This window comes from Balaenoptera acutorostrata, chromosome 5 (genome assembly GCF_949987535.1).
Source record: "Balaenoptera acutorostrata chromosome 5, mBalAcu1.1, whole genome shotgun sequence".
NCBI lineage: Eukaryota > Metazoa > Chordata > Mammalia > Artiodactyla > Balaenopteridae > Balaenoptera > Balaenoptera acutorostrata.
In genome coordinates, this window is record NC_080068.1 from 76,003,540 (window position 1) to 76,025,359 (window position 21,820).

The following is a 21,820-nucleotide window of genomic DNA, read 5'->3' on the forward strand; positions in this document are numbered from 1 at the left end:
GTAATTTTATACGTTTCTTTTATTAAAGGCAATTTTTCTAGAGCAGTTTTAGTTTCACAACAAAATTGAAAGTACAGAGATTTCCCATATACTCCCTACACCTTCACATGCATAGCCTACCCTGTTATCAACATCCTCCACCAGAGTGGTACGTTTGTTACAATTGATGAACTTACACTGATGCATCATTATCACCCGAAGTCCATAGTTTACACGAGGGTTTACTTTTGGTGTTGTATATTCTATGAGTTTAGATAAATGTATGATATGTATCTATCATAGTATCATACAGAGTATTGTCCCTAAAGATCTTCACTGTTATTAGGTATTTTAATGTTTAAAAATCATTCATCTTCCCAATAAAAAATGTTAAAGATAATGTCTATATTACAAATTTATTTCAGAGTAACATGTAAGGATGAGCTATAATGAACTTTTCAAAACTCAAATCTAATCAGGTCTTTCCAACTTCTACTCATCTCCTCCTCCCTAACCCCCTAGACTGGGTAAAGGTATCTTATTAGGTGTTCTCAAAGACCCTATTCCTTTTCCTCAGAACAAAGCTCTCACTTTGTGATTAACACTCATTAGGGTGATGGCTAGTTTGTGTCTTCCACTAGATTATGAGAGAAAGACTGTATATATAGGACGCATGCAAGAAAATTTATGGAACATATTGAATAGCAGCACATAATAAGATATTTAACTTGCACAACTTCCTGTTCCCACTGCAGTAGGAGGTGGACAAGAGCAAGGCATAGCTGTGGTCCTTCATTCATTTTGGCAATTTTCACCAATCCACATAAGAATTTTGATAATCTTAGAATTACCTAGTACTCTGTGGTTCATAAGAATCTCTGTCTTTTCATTTCCTCTTGTTTATCAACCCCTCAGATTATCTTGAATAAGAGACATTGAAGGAATGAGGATTTTGCCCTTGGGCCTCCTTTGTCCTTGTCTCCTGCAGCTGATTCTGCCCATATTCTCTTGCACAGGACTCCAGCCCCTAACTAGTCCTCTCCATCCTTCTTGATACAATCCAAATTGACCAACACTTGTTGCTAATCTACAAGAACAATGCGCCTCTTTAAAGAACAATCCTTGGCTAGTTATTCCTTGGACCTGGTGAACTTCTACTGACCTACTCTTGCTACAGCCCTGTAAAACACTTTGTCCTCCTTTCCCAAGTAAGAGAGCTCCTTCCAAGCCTTCTCGTGGTGAGCGTTACCAAGTAAAGGCTTATGCTCACAGAGTTCTGGTTGATTTCCTCCTGCACTTGCTTCTTTATGAAAGAGATAGACAAGAGACAACATGTCTGTTCTACTCTTCAGAATATACACAGCATTCATCACAATCACTGATACTTACTTGGATCCTAATAATGTTTCTCAGTTGAAGATAAGCCACTGAAAACTAGAACTTATGGTTCAGAAGTTGACGCAATAGGCTAAGGTAAAAGTCTATACCCTCACTATATTTTCCCACTTTTTCAGCTCAAGCAGAGATGCGCCAAGGAATTAATAACCCAGAGTCCAGGAAAAGCAAGAAGGAGACAGTGAGGAAGATAAAGGGAGTGTTTCTGAGACGTTACGGAAGTGAATTGCTCCTATCTGGCCAGGAGCACGTTTTCAGCTGTTCCTTGAATTTCATGTATGTTTTGCCTGTGAAAGGAAAAACACTCTTTAGTTGGAAGGAAGGAAGGAAGGAAGGAAGGAAGGAAGGAAGGAAGGAAGGGAGGGAGGGACGGAGGGACGGAGGGAGGGAAGGAGGGAGGGGAAATCCCACCGTTGATTAAAGCAGCATTTGCCATTTTTGAAGCTGAAATAAAGTGTAGTATGTGTAATGTTTGCTAAGAAAGGAAAGGATTAAAAAAAACAACTTTTAAGAACAAATACATTTTTCTTATTTTTCTCTCCAAATTGGGAGTATAATGAAGAAATGTAAGACATTTTTTAAACAGATAAACAAAAAGAACTACAAAAATCTTAACATCTTTATAAAAATGTTTTAAAATCTTTTTAAGAAACCCACTTTAGGGGCTTCGCTGGTGGCGCAGTGGTTGAGAATCTGCCTGCCAATGCAGGGAACACGGGTTCAAGCCCTAGTCTGGGAAGATCCCACATGCCACGGAGCGACTGGACCCGTGAGCCACAACTACTGAGCCTGCGCGTCTGGAGCCTGTGCTCCGCAACAGGAGAGACCGCGACAGTGAGAGGCCCGCGCACCGCGATGAAGAGTGGCCCCCGCTTGCTGCAACTAGAGAAAGCCCTCGCACAGAAACGAAGACCCAACACAGCCAAAAATAAATAAATTAATTAATCAATTAAAAAAAAAAGAAACCCACTTTAATTATATTTTATTAATTTAAGTACTTACACTAAAACATGTGAATTTTACCCCCACCCACAATCACCTCACTTCAATATTCTGATTGTACTGATAGCTATAAATGATGCAAAGTCATTTTCTCAGCACGTTATTCGCCTGAATCAAGCTATCAAACATTATGAGCTTCTGAGTTCCAATAGAAAAACAAAAACAAGGGCTTTGAGGTTACTGAAGCAATAGCACGATCCACTACGAATGGACTGAATATAATGTAAACAAATCTGATTTTCAACTCTTTTCCACACTAATAGTGGAATCTAAGCAGGGAAATTGTGACAAGCGAAAAAAAAAAATGAAAATTATGAATCTGGATAAGAAAGTGTTGACAAATTTCAAGGTAGAAAAAATAGCAGTCAGCATAATACAGCTTACATTATAACATGTAAAGCACAAAATCACCTTAAGTTAGTCATCTGTGCTGTAATCAATTTGAAGAGTGACTTGTGGTGTGCAGAGAAATTGACATTCCAATAAAATGATTATCCCAGCCTTGACTGATAGCACTCCCCTTTCTCCTGACTATTAATTATCAATCATAATAAATTATTTAGCTCTTTGAAGAAGGACATTTGTTCAGTTTCATTTTAATACCAAGCTTATGGTGGTATTCCAGAATTTTGTTAGGAAAGAGCGAAATGGATTTCTGGGTAAGCTGGTGACATAAGCCCATCCACGAGTCTAACTCCTCTATCCTCCACTACCAAACTCCCCCTGAAAAGAAGAAGGAATGTAAGAGCTGGGGGGAGGCATTTGGTTTAGTGCTGAAAAACTAGAACAAGGTAACATCCACGTGTCAGGTGCTTAAAGGAAATGCTGCAAAAGGGAGGGCAGACAGGACTGAATGTTCCACGGACTCTGCCATAGAGAGGAATCGTCTGCCTGGGGGGAAAGTGGGAAATAACTTCAAACACGTGACCAACGCTTGCCCATTCACAGGTGAGTGGCCGTCAGGGGAACTCCCTGTACCACATGTATTCTCAGTAAGCACAGTATTGTCTCCAAGTGGGTGAAAATTGATTCTTAAGGGTGAGAAAGAGTAACAAAAACTTACTCTTTTTGTATATAAATCACAGATGTACAGATAGTACTCAAGCAGATAGGGGTCAATAACGAAAAATAAAAAGATTGAGAAACACTGTTGTACAGTATCAGCTACACAGCGAAGGGCTTCTGACACAAACACTGAGCAGGGATGGTGGCATGCACACTTGGCTCACATGCTATAAGTGTGAGCTGCCTCACAATTAAGGCTTGTAGCTGCCTCATTAGAAGAGGCAATGTATTGCTGCAAATAGCTCACATGCAATCTCCCTCTTTGTTTTCCTTAGATTGAAAAGAAAGCACAGTACATTTTTAAAAGATGGAGGTTTTTTAAAAAAACAAAACCAGGGGCTTTCCTGGTGGCGCAGTGGTTGAGAGTCTGCCTGCCAATGCAGGGCACATGGGTTCGAGCCCTGGTCTGGGAAGATCCCACATGCCACGGAGCAACTGGGCCCGTGGGCCACAATTACTGAGCCTGCGCGTCTGGAGCCTGTGCTCCGCAGCAAGAGAGGCCGCGATGCTGAGAGGCCCACGCACCGCTATGAAGAGTGGCCCACACTTGCCACAACTGGAGAAAGCCCTCACACAGAAACGAAGACCCAACACAGCCATAAATAAATAAATTAAAAAAAAAAACGATGTTCAGCCTCATTAAGAATCAGAGAAATGCAAATTAAAACAACAATGAGATATCACTCACTCCTGTTAGACTGATAAAAAAAAAAAAATTAAAAAAAATCCGAAGAGGATTTAAAAAAAAAAAAAAAACAAAACCAAAATATACAAAACATCAAATGATAACACTAAGGAAAACCAAATCTAGTAAGCACAATAAATTTAAGTAGGTTAAATTCTCTTACTGAAACATAAAGATTCACAGATTACATCAAATAAATCCAATTATGTTTTTGTTTACAAAAGAGATACCTAAAGCAAAATTACAAGCAAAGAAATATAGGCAAACTAAAAGAAAATACATAAATGAAACATGGGAGATATGGACTGGGTTGTGTAAATAGTAATATAAAACAAAGAAGAATTCAAGCCAAAAAGCATTAATTTGTCAAAGATGATTATTAGAAAAGTCATGAATATATCTCTATATATTTAAATATATGAATCCAAATTAATAAAAACTAAAATATAATAGTTCACCATAAGTATTTGATGATGAAAGGGGATTGTGAGAAATAATAAATTATTGTTTTAAATCACTAAATATTGGGATGACTTGTTACAAAGAATTTGATAACTGAAACACGGTTGATACCCTAGTTACTCTAAGCTACTCAGAGATGGCTATCCCTGCAAGTTTGCACATTCTACTTTTTGTCTTGCTACTGCCTCTGCCCACTTTATAAACTTCTAATCAAGGAAGATTTCCTCTTCTTGCAACCTACCCTGAGTATCTCATTTCCCCTTCTGTGAAACCTAAGCATTTCCTCTTCTGTGAAACCTACCCTGAGTATCTCAGGCACAGTCACTCTTGAGGTCCTCTTATATCATAATATACTGACTTAGTACATACTTCTTTACTGTGCTTTCATCCCGTGAGACACATATTCATTTCCGTGTCTACCTTCACCCTAACTGTGAGTTCCTTGTGGGCAGAAATTGTGACCGTATCATTTTTATATTTCCATTGTTTAAAAGAATACCTAAAAAACAATCCTGTGAAGAAGATACAATTGTTCCTCTGGAAAGAGTGCTAAATCAATAGGCTCAAGTCCACTTTATAGGAAAGCTGAGTTAGATCTATAGAAAGATGGATTACGAAAGAATGGAATTCTATGAGCACAAGAAGTCTTTCCAGATAACTCCACCTTTCATTAATCTTTTCCTCCTCTGATGTCCTGTAGCATTTATAATCTGAAACAAAAAAAAATAACTATGCTTATGCTCTCTCTCTCTATATATATATATACTCTTGTCTTCACAGTCTTACTACAAGTTTCTGGTGTGCACACATTACAGCTTATATTGCTACTAAATCCCCCAAAAGGTCCAGCACAGCACATAACAAGTTCTCACTCATTTATTAATTGGTCACTTCAAATGTATTCAACTAGTCAATGATGGGAAGTTCAGGAAAATGTATCAAGTCTTTTTCTACAAAATAAAAATATAACTGAACATTCACTTATATTTTCAATCCTAATATTATAATAATTTATTATACTATGAATTGTAATGCATTTTAAATATATGCTTTTGAACCTAGGTAAAAAGTGACATTGAAAGTATATTTATTGTGAATAACCTGAGTTCTGCACTACCCGAAGTGAAAGAGTAGACTGTATTAACAGTCTTCAAGAAAAAAACATACTGTTATTTTTATTGTATCATTTGTCTAAGAAAGGACTACGATTTGGTGTCATTCTGCATAAGTGCTCTCAGTCAATGGCAGACTGGAATTGATTTATTTCTCCTTTTTACTTGTAAAAAATCTGAGAATGTAGATCTTATCCTTTTTACCCCAGGGACAAAACACAATAGACAGAGTGGAGCCAGGATTCTCAGCAAACATCCCCATTGCAGAGACAGCACTCTCCTACACCCATGTCCTTCAAACCACCTTCCCACACCCTTGGCTACATGTTTAAACTCTTTTGACTCACTCAAGGGAAAACTAAAAGACTGAAGCTCAGACGAAGGTCTTTCAAGCTCCAGAGCACAGCACACTCCGAAAAATGTGTGACATCTGAGGACCCCAATAAGAAGAACAAGGAAGAACTCTCCTGCCCTCGGTGGACTCCAATGCCTTTGGGGTTTTCTGTCTGACAACCTCAAAGAAAGACAGATCACAAGGAAACTGGATGCAATCAGTATGGAGCTAAGCTATATGTCAGAGAAGGCTCATAACTTTTTCCTCAGGTACTAACATTTTACAGAGATCTAAGTTGATCTGTTATTTCTTCAAGGAAACCTCAGTGAGCCCCTAGAGTTCTTTTGCCCTGCATTTCATCACCTACATCTTTCCCAGAACTCAGTTGAATCACAACTCATTAGAAGGAATCAAAGATGTTCACAAGTTAGGTATAGCACTAGATTTCTCTCTAGAAATCTGTTATGCTAGGCACACATGTGGCATTGAATTAGGAGCACATTGCCGCCACTTCTTATTGAAATCCTACTCACTTTGCAAAGCACAGAGCAAATGCTGCCTCCTTCTTAAAACCTTCCCTTATTGCCCTGATGGAAATGCGTCTCTCTTCTCCTCCTTCTAAATAACTATTGTTTTACCACTAACTTAGCACTTAGCACAACTAGCTTAGAGTGATACGTGTCCATACTCCCCTTCCCCACAACACATGCCCCTTAAATTTTGAGCCTAGAAGGCAGAGACTCTGTATGTAAAATCTCTGAATCCTAAATGTTGCACCATGCTTTGAACCCAGAGGACGCTCAATGTTTGCTTCATGACTGTTCCACTTGTTCCTTCTAGGCTTTTCAAGGTGATGACTTTCACTATAGCCTAGAGGCTGTGCAAAGAGACATATCCAAACCTGCCCCACCTGATTGTAGATCACCACTTCCACCCTGTATCTTAGCAATATGGCCCCAAGTTCCAGAGAAACTGAAATATTATAAAACTACTGAAAAAAACTTGAGACATTTGTTTCTTTGTTTTCCCAAGTCCTTCAGCTGAACTTTTTGTTTATTCAAATCTTTCCAGGGAAACCGTATGTGGAATACAGTAACATGTGTGCATCTGAGCATTTAGTTTAGCGTTTGGAAGAGAGCTTGAAATCCCGCCCACTCACACCACCCATCAGGTGTCCCCTAAGAAAAGGTCAAAGGAACCTCGAGGGAACCACAGAGAACAATTTGATAACCACTAATTCTGGTTCAGCCTCCTCAGTCCCTCAGACAGGCCACATGAGTCTAAGAGAGGTGCCAAAATTCACAACAAATGGATGAGCACCGGCCCCTGTGGCCATTGAACCTTGCTGGTTTCCTGCAAGGCTGACCTTGATTACAATCCAGAGAGGAAGCCTGTGATGAGCCCCTCACTTCAGTATTTCAGGGCTCATTGCTGGACAAGTGGTTTGCTTCATTTGATTCACTCTATTCATTCTTTGAATCTAATCCAGAGAATAAACACCATCAGAACCAAACATATGGTCAGATCTTTAGCTTAATTTTTGTTTTGGGAGATAGAGGCATCTTGGGCTGAGCTCGACCAAACTGGGAGTCCAAGGAGTGATTAAAAACAAAATAAAACCACAACACAGTGTATCATAATCCTACCTGAGCCTAAGGAAGCCTGCCACTTGGCACAGGAGCTATTTACCTTGTCGAATCCCTTGTGAGATGTTTGCTCAGCTGTAATCATATATGCTATCAAGGTAACAAACTAGATGTTTACAGAAAAATAGGCCCTAAGGGCCAGAAACTCTCAGAGAAAATATATGCACATTCCTTTAATTTTTTCCAGTGAAAACATAAATGAACGGTATAAACGTTTGATTCAGGATTTAGGCCCCCAAATAGTAAAATAGTTATTACGTTTGTTTTAAGTTTTAAAATTGTCAAGTTTAAACTGTTCCTCCTAATTTTCTTCTTTTCCTGACAGGAAATCTGGATTAGAAATATTGTATCTAATCCATATATTTAAGATATTTAACTTTAACTGAACACTAAAAAAAAAAAAGGTATATCAAAAATGACTTCTATTTTCATTTATTTTCCTATATATTTAATATATTTTCTTATATCGTGAGAGCCCTCTGGTGGTTGAGAAGATACTAAGTCTCTAAGTGCATAAGAGTAGAAATAGAGTTCATTATCAACCAAAGTTTTCCTTACTGAGATACTGATTTCAAGTTCTATTAGAAGTGGTTACTTATTACAATTTCTATTAACTTTCAGCTACTCATAGAATAGTACATTAATTTATTTTTATGCATTTTCTAGAATTAAAAAAAAAATCTTAAATGTTTATATTATATCTTTAAATCCAAATAAGAAAACACTGATTATGCACAAATATATTTTCTTTTCAGTCAGATTGAGAATAGTTAGCAATTTATATCTAAATTGAGATGTAGGTAAATTGACTCCTGGAGCCCTTTCGTGGCATGTTCTGTGTCCTCTTTTAACTTGTGGCCAAGTTGAAGATAGACACAACTATTTTGTACTTTTATAGTGCCATGGTCCAAAGGACCAAATTTAAGACTCAGGATCTGACATATGCAAATAATTAAATGATGAATCTACCATACACTTTATAAGTATCCTGCCACACAGAGAATTACAGCAGGAAAAACTAGAAGTGGCAAAGTCTTAGACAAATATGACAATGGATTTAAATTTGTAAAATGATAAAGCTGTAACCGAGCAGGATCCTATGGAGCTTTCACAGGACAGATCCTACCATGTCCTCTGCCTGCCTCTCATTTGTAGAAAAACTTCCTCAATTAGGCCTTCCCTGCGTTCCAAAGGGCAAATTTAATCAGAAAAGTAAGAAAATGAATAAACAAAGGCAAACAGTCAAGCAAGACAAATAATAGTTGTTTAGCCATAATACAAAGTCAAGGATCTTTAGTTCCTCTTCCAGGACTATAGATTTATATTCTGAGCCATATCTTTGAATTGTTTTGCAGATACTGAAACCTGCACTAGGCAGGAAGAAGTCAACTGCCTGTTGGCCACAAGCATGTACACCCCAGATCGGCTGGAACCAGAAGATTGGTGATGTTGACTCTCGAAATACCACCTGGTTCCCTCACCACCAACCAAAAGAAGGATGTCCACAAGCTGATCAGGCATCCTATGACTTTCTCCCTCACTTTGTCTTTAAAAACCTTCCCCTGAAAGCCACCAGGGAGGCCAGGTCTTCTGAGAATTAGCTGCCCATACTCCTTGCTTGGCCTTGCAATAAATGCTGCACTTTCCTTCACCACAACCCAGTGTCAATAGATTGGCTTTACTGCACACAGGTGAGTGGACCCAAGTTTGGTTGAGTATCAAAGCCAGGATACATATTAAGAAAAGACTGTATAGATGAAGCTGTTCCTTGGGCCTATAATTTAGGAATACTTAGTGCCAGTATGCCTCAAAAGTTCCCTCTCTTTAATTGATTCTAAGTGTTGGAGTGAAAGTTGAATTGTGCATAAACATATTTCAAGGTACTTACTACTATATGACTTTTCATGTCATTGAATTAATTTCAGCACCCAAAATATGAGATGAAGAAATTATAATCATAGCACTCCTACATTTCTTCTGTGAGAATAAGTGACAGACAAACAAATCAGTGAGGCAAAAGGCAAAGATATGGTCAATGGACCAAGGATATCACAAGATGTTACTGGTGAGGCTACAGGATTACTAAAGGAACAAGATGATCAAAGTGTGTGACTCTGGAAATTTGCAGGGGATTTGGTATGTTGATTTAGTTCCACACAGCTGTGAGTGAATGCCAAACTGCTCTATAAATATTTCGTGGGCACATGGAGTGCTAAAGCATAATTAACTAGCTTTAGGATATCAAAAGTATGCAATACTCCAACATGAATATATCAGTGAGCACACATGACTTAGGCAAAAAAGCCAGGGTTAGATGATGTTGAAGTTCTGCACTTTGGTAGATTGTTGGGGTAACTGCCACCAGTTTGTTTATGCCTCATTCTATGCACACCCTTTACAATGTGATGTGGGTGGTCCTCCCATCAATAGGTGGAGTCTGTTCTCACAGTCTTAAATCTGAACCTGACCTTGTCACCCGCGCTAGTCAAGAGGACAAAAGCAAACATGATTCAAGCCAAGGCTTGAAATGTGCTTGAGCATTAGGGCTTGCCTTCTTTCATTGCTAGAAACCCCACTGCCACCATTTAACATTCCCCAGCTAGTCTTCCAGAAAAGAGGAAATCTGAGAAGCCAGTTTCCAGATATGTAACAGAAGTCATCCTAGACCACCCAGTTCTAGCCAAGCCACCAGCAGACCACAAAAGACAGCCAAGCCCAGCCAACACTGCAGTCTACAAAACAGTTCTTTAAAGCCACTAAGTTTTGGGTTGGTTTGTTACCTAGCAAAAGCTAACTGATACAACTACTTCCATCATAGTGCCCAAACTTTGGCTATGGTTTGTTCCAGTCCCATGGCCATATTTCTCTGGACATGGAAGCTTGAGATATCTGGTAACTTCTTTGCTTCCTGATCTAAGGAATGGTACTAGCACCAGAATGAGTTGCTTACAGAAAGAGAGTGACAGTCATTAAAAATCATAAGCTATTCCTTAAAAAACTAAAAATAGAATTACCATATGACCCAGCAATCCCACTACTGGGCATATACCCGGAGAAAACCCTAATTCAAAAAGACACATGTGCCCTAATGTTCATTGCAGCACTATTTACAATAGCCAGGTCATGGAAGCAACCTAAATGCCCATCAACAGATGAATGGATAAAGAAGATGTGGTACATATATACAATGGAATATTACTCAGCCATAAAAAGGAATGAAATTGGGTCATTTGTAGAGACGTGGATGGACCTAGAGACTGTCATACAGAGTGAAGTAAGTCAGAAAGAGAAAAACATAGACCGTATATTAACGCATATATGTGGAATCTAGAAAAATGGTACAGATGATTCGGTTTGCAAGGCAGAAATAGAGACACAGATGTAGAGGACAAACGTATGGACACCAAGGGGGGAAAGCAGGGGGAGGGGGCGGCAGTGGTGGTGGGATGGATTTGGAGACTGGGATTGACATATATACACTAATATGTATAAAATAGATAACTAATAGGGAACTGTTGTATAAAAAAATAAAATAAAATAATCATAGGCTATGTTTCACAGAAAAAAAATGTTATTTCTTGTGGTATTAATTATTGCCTAGTAACCACACATCCATGGAAAAGAGGTCTTGGGACCTAGTAAAATGCGTCAAAAAACCAAGGGTATTAGGAGTTTACCTGAGAAACAGTTCACATGAAAGTTACATGAGTCTTTTAACTGGCCTCAGACTCAGTATAATTAATTGTATGATATAGATGCTTAAAGTAAATCTAGGCTCCATTAATAGAGGGATAGAGATCCTATTCGGGGAGATAATCATCTAGAAGATTGCTTTTAGTTTTGGGAGCTGCACTTGAAGACTAGAATATGTCTTAAGGAGAATAATTATGATGTTGAAGCTCAGATAATCATGCAACAAGAGTAAGTTTTAAAGAAACCATGGAGAAAACTTGCCAACATTTTTGTACCTGAAGTTTTAGTTAAGAGGATGAAGGAATAGTTTTCATTTGAATTACTCTAGGTAGAAGAACTAAGACTAATGGGTGAAGGAAGTTAGATGCAGGTTTGTTCTCAACGTGAGAAAGAACTTTCTAATATTTACAGGAGTACTACAATATGATAGGTTGGCTTGAACTCTCATGAGGTTGTTGTCTCTGGGTGTGTTCAAAGATTGTTCATCTTTGCCCAGGGATATGGTAGAAAGAACTTTGCACTGAGAGGAACATTAGACAAGATGACATTTAAGGTTCCCTCCAAATCCAAGATTCTATGCTTCTGTATGAAACTTCTGTGTGCATCTATCTACCACATTTGTCTTTACAAAGCCTAATAATTAAGTAGACCTCTTGCAACTTCATCTTAATAGTTGTCCCACCAGTCTCCCAACTTGGTCTTAATCTGAGAGAATATCAGAGGGGAGGTGCTAACAGAAGAACGTAAAGCATTAACTCTTTCACCCCCTCTACTTCTTAGTTGGGCACACATGCTAAATTTATTAGTTTTGTTCTAGAAATAAACAGCAAATTAGATGTCACCTATTCATGTTTTAATATAATGAGATTCACTGTGAGTTGAATAAAGGTAAAATTAGATTTACTATTAAAAAGAGAGGGGGGAAAATCAAAGTTTCATATTGTAAGGAAAAATTGATGACGGTATAGTGTCTTATGATGACAGTATAGTGTCTTACATGTAAGTCTTCTGTTTCATTTTAAGAGGAAATAAGTATGTTGTTAATAATTTTTAAATCTCATATGTTATAAACTATTATTAGTATATTTTAAATAGCATTGTTAATTACCTGGTATTAAAACTGAAAAAATAACACTATTTCAATAATTATGTTTAATATTCATAGAAAACTATCATGAATGGTGATGAAATATCTCTAATAGCCCATGTAACAGCTCACATGAAACTAGTATCTGAAACATGACCTTGATGCTCGTTTCATATTAAAAACATTACCACTATCCAGAAGTTCAAATGCTGTGCAGCATCCTGCCGCCACGAATCAGACTACTTGGACAATTAAAATGTGAGGGTGGACTCAATAAGACTCTGTACCTTTTCTCCTTTCATGACTTATTGATCCAATCCTATCTTAATTCTCTTTATTCTCTCCATCTCTTTCCACCTCTAGACGTTAAATGTAAGCTTTCTTTAAAGCCCTTGCCATAATAATATTAGCAAAGAATTACTTAGTGTGTGTCATGTTCCAGGCACTGTTTTTATGCTTCATCTCATTTAATTCTCAAAATACCCAGTCATCAGTATTTTATTATTTTCATCTTAGAGAGATTAAGTAACTTAACTAACATCCATACCAGTAAGACAAAGAGCTTACTCTTACATCCAGATGTCTGCTTCTACTTTGCTTTGTCACGACTTTCTAGGAGAAGCTCCCAAAATGTGAAAATTGAGATCCCATAGGATACAATGTAAATCTTGGCAAGTGACTAGATATGAGGAAGAGAAAGATGTGGAGTCAAAGAAAACTGAGATGTGGAGTCTGAATGACTGGGAGAATTGTGGGGTCATTTATCAAAACCAGATAATTGGAATAAGAAATTAATAATGAAGTTTTCTGTGTTTTTTTTAACGTTGAAGTAAAATATCTGTTTAAAAAAATTAACATACCCTACAAGATTGTAGCTATAAATAGACTTGAAGACTGGAAAAAGTGAAAGATAATAACGGATGTGAAAAAGAGGGAACAGGAGATGGCAATGAAACTTCTGTTTGGGGGAAATAAGAAAACATTTAAAGCAGTTGGTTATGTGGACCACAACAGAAAGCCAACAAGATATTACCAGGCGTATTAGATAATGGGCCTAGATAATGCTGATGATACAACTTTGTTGTAGACTTCTTCACTATAATTTTGAGATTTTCTCCAATAATGCCCTTGACGTGCTGGAATAAGAGAAGAAAAACAGAGGGAGTTGCATAGGACTAGGAACTGACAAATGTGGACAGTTAAGAAAGCTGGTCTGCCAAGTGGTAACAGACTGGATATTATTATATTCCTGAATACAGAATGGTAGGGAAACAAGTGAAACCAAAAGTGTGCTTATGAGCTCAGAGAAATGGAAATGGAGAAAGTATAAACAATACCAATGATGACAGAGCAAGTTCAATAGAGAGACAAAGGGAAGAGATTGAAGGACAGAAAATTATGGTCAGAGCAAGACATTTCTAAGTTCAAGATCTTGAATGTAGAGTGTTTTTAAATGATGAAGTAATTCAGGATGTAAATACGCTGCTAAAGAGTGGAGTTGAAAGCTATTGGAGATAAGGGTTAAGGAACTTTATGACTCAAATTTAAAGAGTTTGAGCTCTAGAGTTGGACACTCCTAAATTTGAATCCTGGCTTATGATCTGAAGGTATTTAAAGATTTTCTTAATCTCTCTCAGTTTCTTAATTTCTCTAACAAAATTTGGGGTGAGAGAGATGAGAGGGGTGTTAGTGACATTTTTATTTTAATATATTATTCAAAGAAATAATGCATGTAGAAAGCTTAGCAGAGTGTATCATTCAAGGTAGCTTTTACTATCATTGTCTTTGTTGTTGCTATTAAAAACTCTCCTCAGATAGTCAGGAAAAAAGGACAAGAAAGCAGTCACATGACAGAGTAGTACTGCTTCATTTAAATTCCAAGAACCTGACTTAAAGCTTAGATTTCAAACTTCCCCATCCCATACTTTCTGAAGTAGAGTGAACAGGCCAGAAACAAATATTTCATGATCTTGAATAAGGAGGCTTGAAGACTGAATATGTGTTGTGTCTATTACCAAATAAGATCCAAGAAAAAGGGGTAAATTTGAAAGCTCAGGGGATTTTTCTCTCATCCAGATCTCTGTTGAAATTGTTAAAGATCAAGGAAATGACCAAAAAGATGACTTGCAAAGAAAAAGGAAGAGAAGATAAAGATCTAAAATTCACCTATTCCACAATTAAATGCTAAAAAATCAAAATTAGATATGATGGTAATTACTTGTAGTGAAGTGGGTCGCTTACTAGATAAAATACTCAAAGGCAACCAAGAAGTGGGGTACACTTCAGTAGGCACCATCTCCAAAGTACTCCTTTTAATGAAAAGTTAATTATCTAGCGATACATTCTCAGAAAGTCCTGATATTTAAAGAAGATTGTGTCTATGTACACTGAGAAGGTCTATAACTTTCAACAGGTTTTCAAAGAAGCATATGACTCCAACACTTAAAAACCACTTCTCACAAGTACATGATAAATATTTTCAAGAGGTTTAAGACAGAATAGTTTCAAGACCTAACAAAACACTTAACTTTATGTTGATGGTTTATGACAATAGTTATAATTTCATATAACACATTCCCATAAAGAAACACCAAATTTATCAAAGATTCCCTCCCACTAGTCCTCCCACCATCTCTGCAGCCCTCATTAATAGAGTGAATACTACGGAGTTGTCTGGTGCAAGGAAACAATTAGTGTAAAACACACAGCATGAAGGAGCTTATTCTAGTCAACTACTCAAAAAGAGTTTTGTTCAGCATGGCAGACACTAACTTTCTTATTCTAAAAAAAACCTGGGTTTTTTTCAACATATCAATGTGTCCCTCTGGAAGAGCACAATTCCCAGTCTACTTTGCAACAAAATGTGAACAATAAAATGCAAAGTTGGGTAAGATTTCTGGAAGAACTCTTTACAAGGGCACTCCTTTAGCTAGGATGCCCTTCTCTTTTTTCTTTTCTTTCTCATTCCCATCCTGCCTGGAATGCAGGCATGATGTCAATACTTTCAGCAACTATTAGGACCATAAGGTCCATCAGGAGACCTTCAAGGTAGAAGACATGTGCTAAGAACTATAAAATAGAAAGTGGTCCTAGGTGACATCATGGAACTTTATACCTTCCCAGGAGCATCTTTCTGTACATTTTTTATGTGAGAAAAGATAAAACCCTTAATTTTTAAGGCTTCAGGGTTTGTTGTGGTTTGTTTAGGGACTTTTTTTTATTAGAAACAAATCATTGTTGTTCAGAAAAAAATGTAATTCACAAATGCCATACACACCCAGCCTGAAAAATTTCACTTTACTTTGTTATACCGCCTAAAAGTGGACCACTTGATGATTCACTTTGATAAACAGTAATGATTTTTAATGGATAGTCTGCATGATAGTGAACATTAGACAACAAAGAACTGTGACCTCTGAGAGGCAGGAAGTAAATGAGGTGAGTTCTACAGTTTCCCAGGCTTACTATCATGATAGCTTTTCCAAGCTATATACAGGAAAGGGGAATTTAAAGCAGAACCTGGTAGATTCCCTGAGTTAAGGAAATAGACCTGAGAGCCTAGGAAACTAAGATAGCTAGAGTTCACAGGACAGAAAGTAAAGAGCTTTACAGAGAATTCTGGAGATAGACAGAGGGCCCAGCTTGTGTTCAACAGAGTAATGATCATTACATGCATGTGAGGAAACTACTCAAGGCCAGCAAAAGAACCACCTGAAAGGATGAAAAGGGACAGTGTCTGGGGAACGGTTGGGAATACTGCCTGTTCCCATCAGCCAGACTGGAAAACCTTATAATTCATGGGGCACTGAGTAAAGTTATCAAAAGGTCATGTCCCCATTCTGGGGAATATTTAGCTTTGGACTAAACACTATTCTGGCCCTGCCTAAAAAATCTTAATAACAAACCCAAAATAGCAAATGATTTCCAAGTAACTTGACTGCATCTCAGCAAAAAGCCCAAGAATATTTACATGAATACAAAAATATCCCAATAAAAAATACTTTTATCCAACCAGGTATGTGGAATTCAATCAAAAATTACCAGGAAGGCAAAGAAGTGGAAAATAGTACTCAGAATTTCAATTAATTGAAACCAACCCAGAACTGACACAGATAATGAAAGTGTCAGGCAAGGAGATTAAAAGTTATTATATGATCAAAAAGCTAGAAGAAATATTGAACATATTAAGTAGAGACATGGAAAATACACTTTTTAAAGAAATCAAATGTCTAAAGATAAAAATTACAATATCTGAGATTAAAAAATACAGAGATGAGGGGCTTCCCTGGTGGCGCAGTGGTTGAGAATCTGCCTGCCAATGCAGGGGACACGGGTTCGAGCCCTGGTCTGGGAAGATCCCACATGCCGCGGAGCGGCTGGGCCCGTGAGCCATGATTACTGAGCCTGCGCGTCTGGAGCCTGTGCTCCGCAACAAGAGAGGCCGCGACTGTGAGAGGCCCGCGCACCGCGATGAAGAGTGGTCCCCACTTGCCACAACTAGAGAAAGCCCTCGCACAGAAACGAAGACCCAACACAGCCAAAAATAAATAAATTAATTAAAAAAAAAAAAAAATACAGAGATGGGATTAACAGAAGATTAGATATTATATAAGAAAAGATTAGGGGTCCAGGAGACACAGCAATAGAAACTATCCAAAATGAAATAAAGTGAGCTATGGAACTACTTAAAACAGCCTGATATGCATGTAATTAAAGCCTCTGAAAAGAAGAGAAAGAAAGGAAGATAGAAATAATATTTTAAAAGTAATGGCTGAAAGTTTTTTGAATTTGATAAAAAACTATATACCTACTGAACCAAGAATCTCAATGAACCCTTAGCAAAAGAAACATGAAGAAATGTATGCCAAGGCATATCATAATTGAGGTTCTCAAATCTGGTGCTAAAGAGAAAATCTTAAAAGCAGTGGGGTTGGGGGTGACAGAGAAGACATGTCACAAACAGAGAAACAAAGATAAGGGAGGGGGTCATATTTTTTATCAGAAGTAATGTGAATGAGAAGATAGAGGAGGAACATCTCTAAAGTACTGAGAGAAAAAAAAACCAACTTTCAACCTAGAATTCTATACCCAGCAAAAATATCTTTTAAAAATAAAAATGAAAGAAAAACTTTTCAGACGTTAAAATACTGAAAGAATTCATCCACAGCAGACCCACACTACAATAGTAGTATGTAAGAAGTCCTTCACATAAAAGAAAACTGATGTCAAATGGATATGATGTTCTACACCAAGGATTAAACAGAACCAGACCTTAAAACTGCAGAGGGTAGAGTACTTCCAAACTCACTTGATGAGGTCATCACTACCCTAATACCAAAACCAGACAGACATTAGAAGAATAGAAAACTATATTGACAGAAAGATCAATGTTTGCCAGGGGACTGGGGTTGGATGAAGGGGTTAACTGCTAAATGACATGAGGAATATTTGGGGGCTTATGGAAATGCTCTATATTTGGAATGTATTGTATATACACATCTGTCAAAACTCATCAAATTGTATAATTCAAATGTGTACAGTTTATTATATGTAAATTATACCTCAATAAAGCTGGTTAAAATAAATGAAAACAGCATATCTGGCAGATACTGTTGTTTGTATCACTCAGTAACCTATCCAGTCTCTTTCTAGAATATCTTCCTGTGCTATAGAGTGTACAGAAGTGTATAGAGGCTAGAAACCTAAAAAGCATATTTCCCATTTTCCCTCACTGCTTTCACATGTGACTTATTTAGTAACCACAATCAGATACACTCACTCAAGACTTTATTAGGAAGAGAATTTTGTAGAAAGAAGGGCAGAGAACAAGTCATCCATTTTGCTGGTGTGGACCATGGCAAAGAGAGCAAGTTACTGGAGCTGACCACCTCCAGATTGTGGCAGAGGCTTCCTTGGTGGTCCATTTCTGGGAAAATTGGAAGTAATTGGAAGATTGGAGAAATTTTGGAAGTAGTCCCTAGAAACATGCTTAGAGTCTGTATTTCTAGTGTGTCTACTAGCTATGCTCAATAATAATTCCTTCATTCTTAAATTGAATAAAACAGTACTTTAAATAGATATAGAATTATCAAGCAGTCACAACTCAATATCAGCTAATTTAAGAGACCCCTCTAGATCACCAGCCTTTCCATTCCTCTCTCTCTTACCGGAGTCCCCGCTTGGATTCATTCTACACGTTTTATAGCTCAGTTCCAACGTGGATTTTGTGAACTCTTACTGTAGAGTTTTATGGTTGGTCCATAATCAAGACACTATTTCTAACTCATTTCCTAAGATTATTTACGTCCAAACTGTTGGAACACAATCTTTTTGTGTAAAGCTTTTCTGATGCCAAAACAATAGGGCACTTGCCCCAAGTAAGTTCCAAGCTGAACTTGCTCCTACTCCCATCTCTCCCCCTCCACCACTGAGCATCCCAGGGCAGTGTAGATTTGTTTTCTAAAGTAATTTCTTTCCCTTGACTATTCCATTGTTTCCATCTTGAGTTTTTAGTTTGGCTGGGGAAGACAGTCATCAGGCAAAAAGAGCATCCTTGCCAATTCTTCCATTCTTGCCCGTGGAAGGAGCCCTATTAGCTTCCGTTCAATGAAAATAACTGAATTCCTTTGGCACCACCCACCCTGGGTCTGATGGCAGTGATGGCAGTAAAATTAGGGAGCTGTGAAATGTCCTCATCCTCTCTCCATCCCATCTCACTGTCTCCTGCACTCTGCTTCCATATGCCTATGTTTGTGTCTCTGTCTACTTCGTTCTCTGGCTCTGTCTATTTCTTTCTCTCCATCCTTAAAGACAGTTGTATTTGTGCAGATGATTCACACATCTTGATTTTTCTCATTTATTTAAATTTAAACTAAATCAAATGGTTTCATGTAACTGTTTAAAACATCACAGATGTTAAGGAAACTACCAACATCAGTTTCTTTTCCTCCTTCAAAATTATGCTTCACCACATGCCAAAACCCAGCAGAGGGCATCCTTCCATTTCAGATGTGCAAACACTGTAGGGAAAAGGCTCTACAATTCTGGCAATGTACTCCATTTGCAACTGTGCACTGAAATCTAAATAAAGGGGCCACTGTAGTAGGAGGGAAATTTGTTACATAAGTTGTTCTGGAGTGTTTATCTCCATTTTGAATTATAAATTTAGAAGTAATTCCCCTTTCATAAGAAAAAAAAAAGGAAAAAAATCTCTTGTCTCTGGCCTCTCTCCAGATTTGGGGAATTAGCTTCAAATTTCAGAAGCAGCAGGTAGCACCTCTGTGATCCCTCGGCCTCTAGGCAACTGTGCGTGTAAATAAAGTGATCGCAGAGACAAAGCAATCGAGAAAGAACTCTGTACCCTACCTCCTCTGTTGCACTCTCCCTCTATCCCTGAAACGGAAAGACAAATAGCAAGAGAGGCATTTTGCCTGTTACATTGAAAAGTAGGAAGAAGATGAGCCTGGTCAAGAGCAGAGTAGCAGGTGGGGCCCACCTTGGACCTGTGTAAGTAAGCGGTCGCCCACTAAGATGAATTGTGTAGCTTCGCAGAACTTAAAATTCCACAATGAAAAATATCTTACATTGTCAGAAGAATTTTCCCCAGGTTACAATGCAAATACCCACAACCCTTATCCGTGATTTTCTCCGCAGTGTGGATGAGTTTATCAGATTTTCTTTCCTTGTGGAAGAATGTCTTAGGAGAGAATATGAGGCGACAATATAGCATCATTCCTACATCCGTTCAACATATGTTTTTGAGCACTTTATGCCAAACCCTGTTCTAGGTGCTAAGAACCCACCAGGAAACAAACTAGCAAAGATCACTTTCCTTGAGGTGATGCGCCAGGGTGCAAGGGTTTGGGGAATCGGACAGACCTGACTTTGAGTCCTGGTCCTGCCAATTACCCAGCTATGTCTATATATATACACACACACACACATATATATATACACACACACACACTATATATAGTGTATAATCAGTAAAATCCTCAAACTTAGCCTAAGAAAAGTTCCATTCTCATTCTCATTCTCATTTTACAAATGAGGAAATCAGGCACAGAGTGATTTATAAATTTCCCAGAATCAGAAGTAGCAGAGCAGGAATTTGAAACAATGCTGTCTGACTTCTAAGCTGTCTTGCCTCTTAACCAGTGGGCCAGACAGTTGATTTCTAAGGCCTGAGGACTAGACGAGATGACACATATAAGCTGAGAGTATAGTATACTACTTTTTAAAATTTATTCATTCATTCATTCATTCATTCATTGTCATTATTATCACTGCCATTGTTATGGGTTTCTGGGACCTCAGGGTATATGTTGAAATATAAGATAAGAGGCTCAATACTTGAATCAAAATACTTCTAGTTCAGAATCTATCTGTGTCCAGCTCTGGTTAAAAGTAAGATTGCATAACATCATAGCTACTGAATCATGGCTTCTCTGCATTAATCTTCCCATAAGATGACAGGCGGCCTCTAACAGCCATGGCTCTAGACAGGATATCAGGACACAAGCTCCCTGTAGCAAACAGGAGCATTTCCTGCTCTGGCTTTTTCTAACCTTCCCTGGAAGCTGAAGGTTAAGACCAGATTTGAAATGAAACCAAGATGCAAGGATCCATCTGTGGTCGACAGCCGCTTTTTGTTCTCTAATCAGGGATCTTGTAGTCAGTCCCACCCCCCTCAACTGCTGGCGTCCCTTGGCTCTTTGCTCTCTCTCTTTCCAAACTGCACTCTCAAAAGCCCCCTTTCTTGGGCTTCTTACTGATGACACTTGTTCATAGATCAGTGGGGGTTAAATATGCTAACAGTGCTATTCAAAGAGCAATGAAGCAGTCATGTTTTGTTGCTGCTCTGGGAGTTCTCTGCTCGCCCTGTAAGCCTGCATTTGTATCTCATGTTCTCACATTACCAAAATCAAGAATCATTTTAAACAAGCAGATAAAATTCTGGCTCCGGGCCCCATTTCTTATTGATTTCATTTCACGACTGTCATCTTAGTTTCATTAAGTAGGAAACTGAGTGTTTGATGGTGGGGTATAGGAGAATTCACAAATGCATATCTCATATATTCCATTTTTCTTGCCTGCACTAAAAAAAAAAAAGTTTTTATTCCACACGTCAAGCTTCACAATGCAAAACTCAAGTCAACTAAACATTTAAAAAATGTATTTCTATTCAAAAAGACAATTTCATGCTGATTTCATCTCACCATGACTCTGCAGGGGTGAACACTGTAGCAACACATCATTTAGGATAGAAATAAGTGCTTCAAACCCTTTGGATTGAACTCAAAAAAAGAGCTACTATGCTGGTAGCTATGATGCAAGTTGCCTTGTCATATAGCCTTATAG

The 21,820-nt window shown here is 38.0% G+C and overlaps 1 protein-coding gene across 1 annotated transcript in view; it reads right to left on the reverse strand.

The window, feature by feature from the left end:
- Nucleotides 1–21,820, reverse strand: part of GRXCR1 (glutaredoxin and cysteine rich domain containing 1) — a 336,269-nt gene that overhangs the window by 39,644 nt on the left and 274,805 nt on the right. The gene's annotated exons all lie outside the window — the stretch shown is intronic.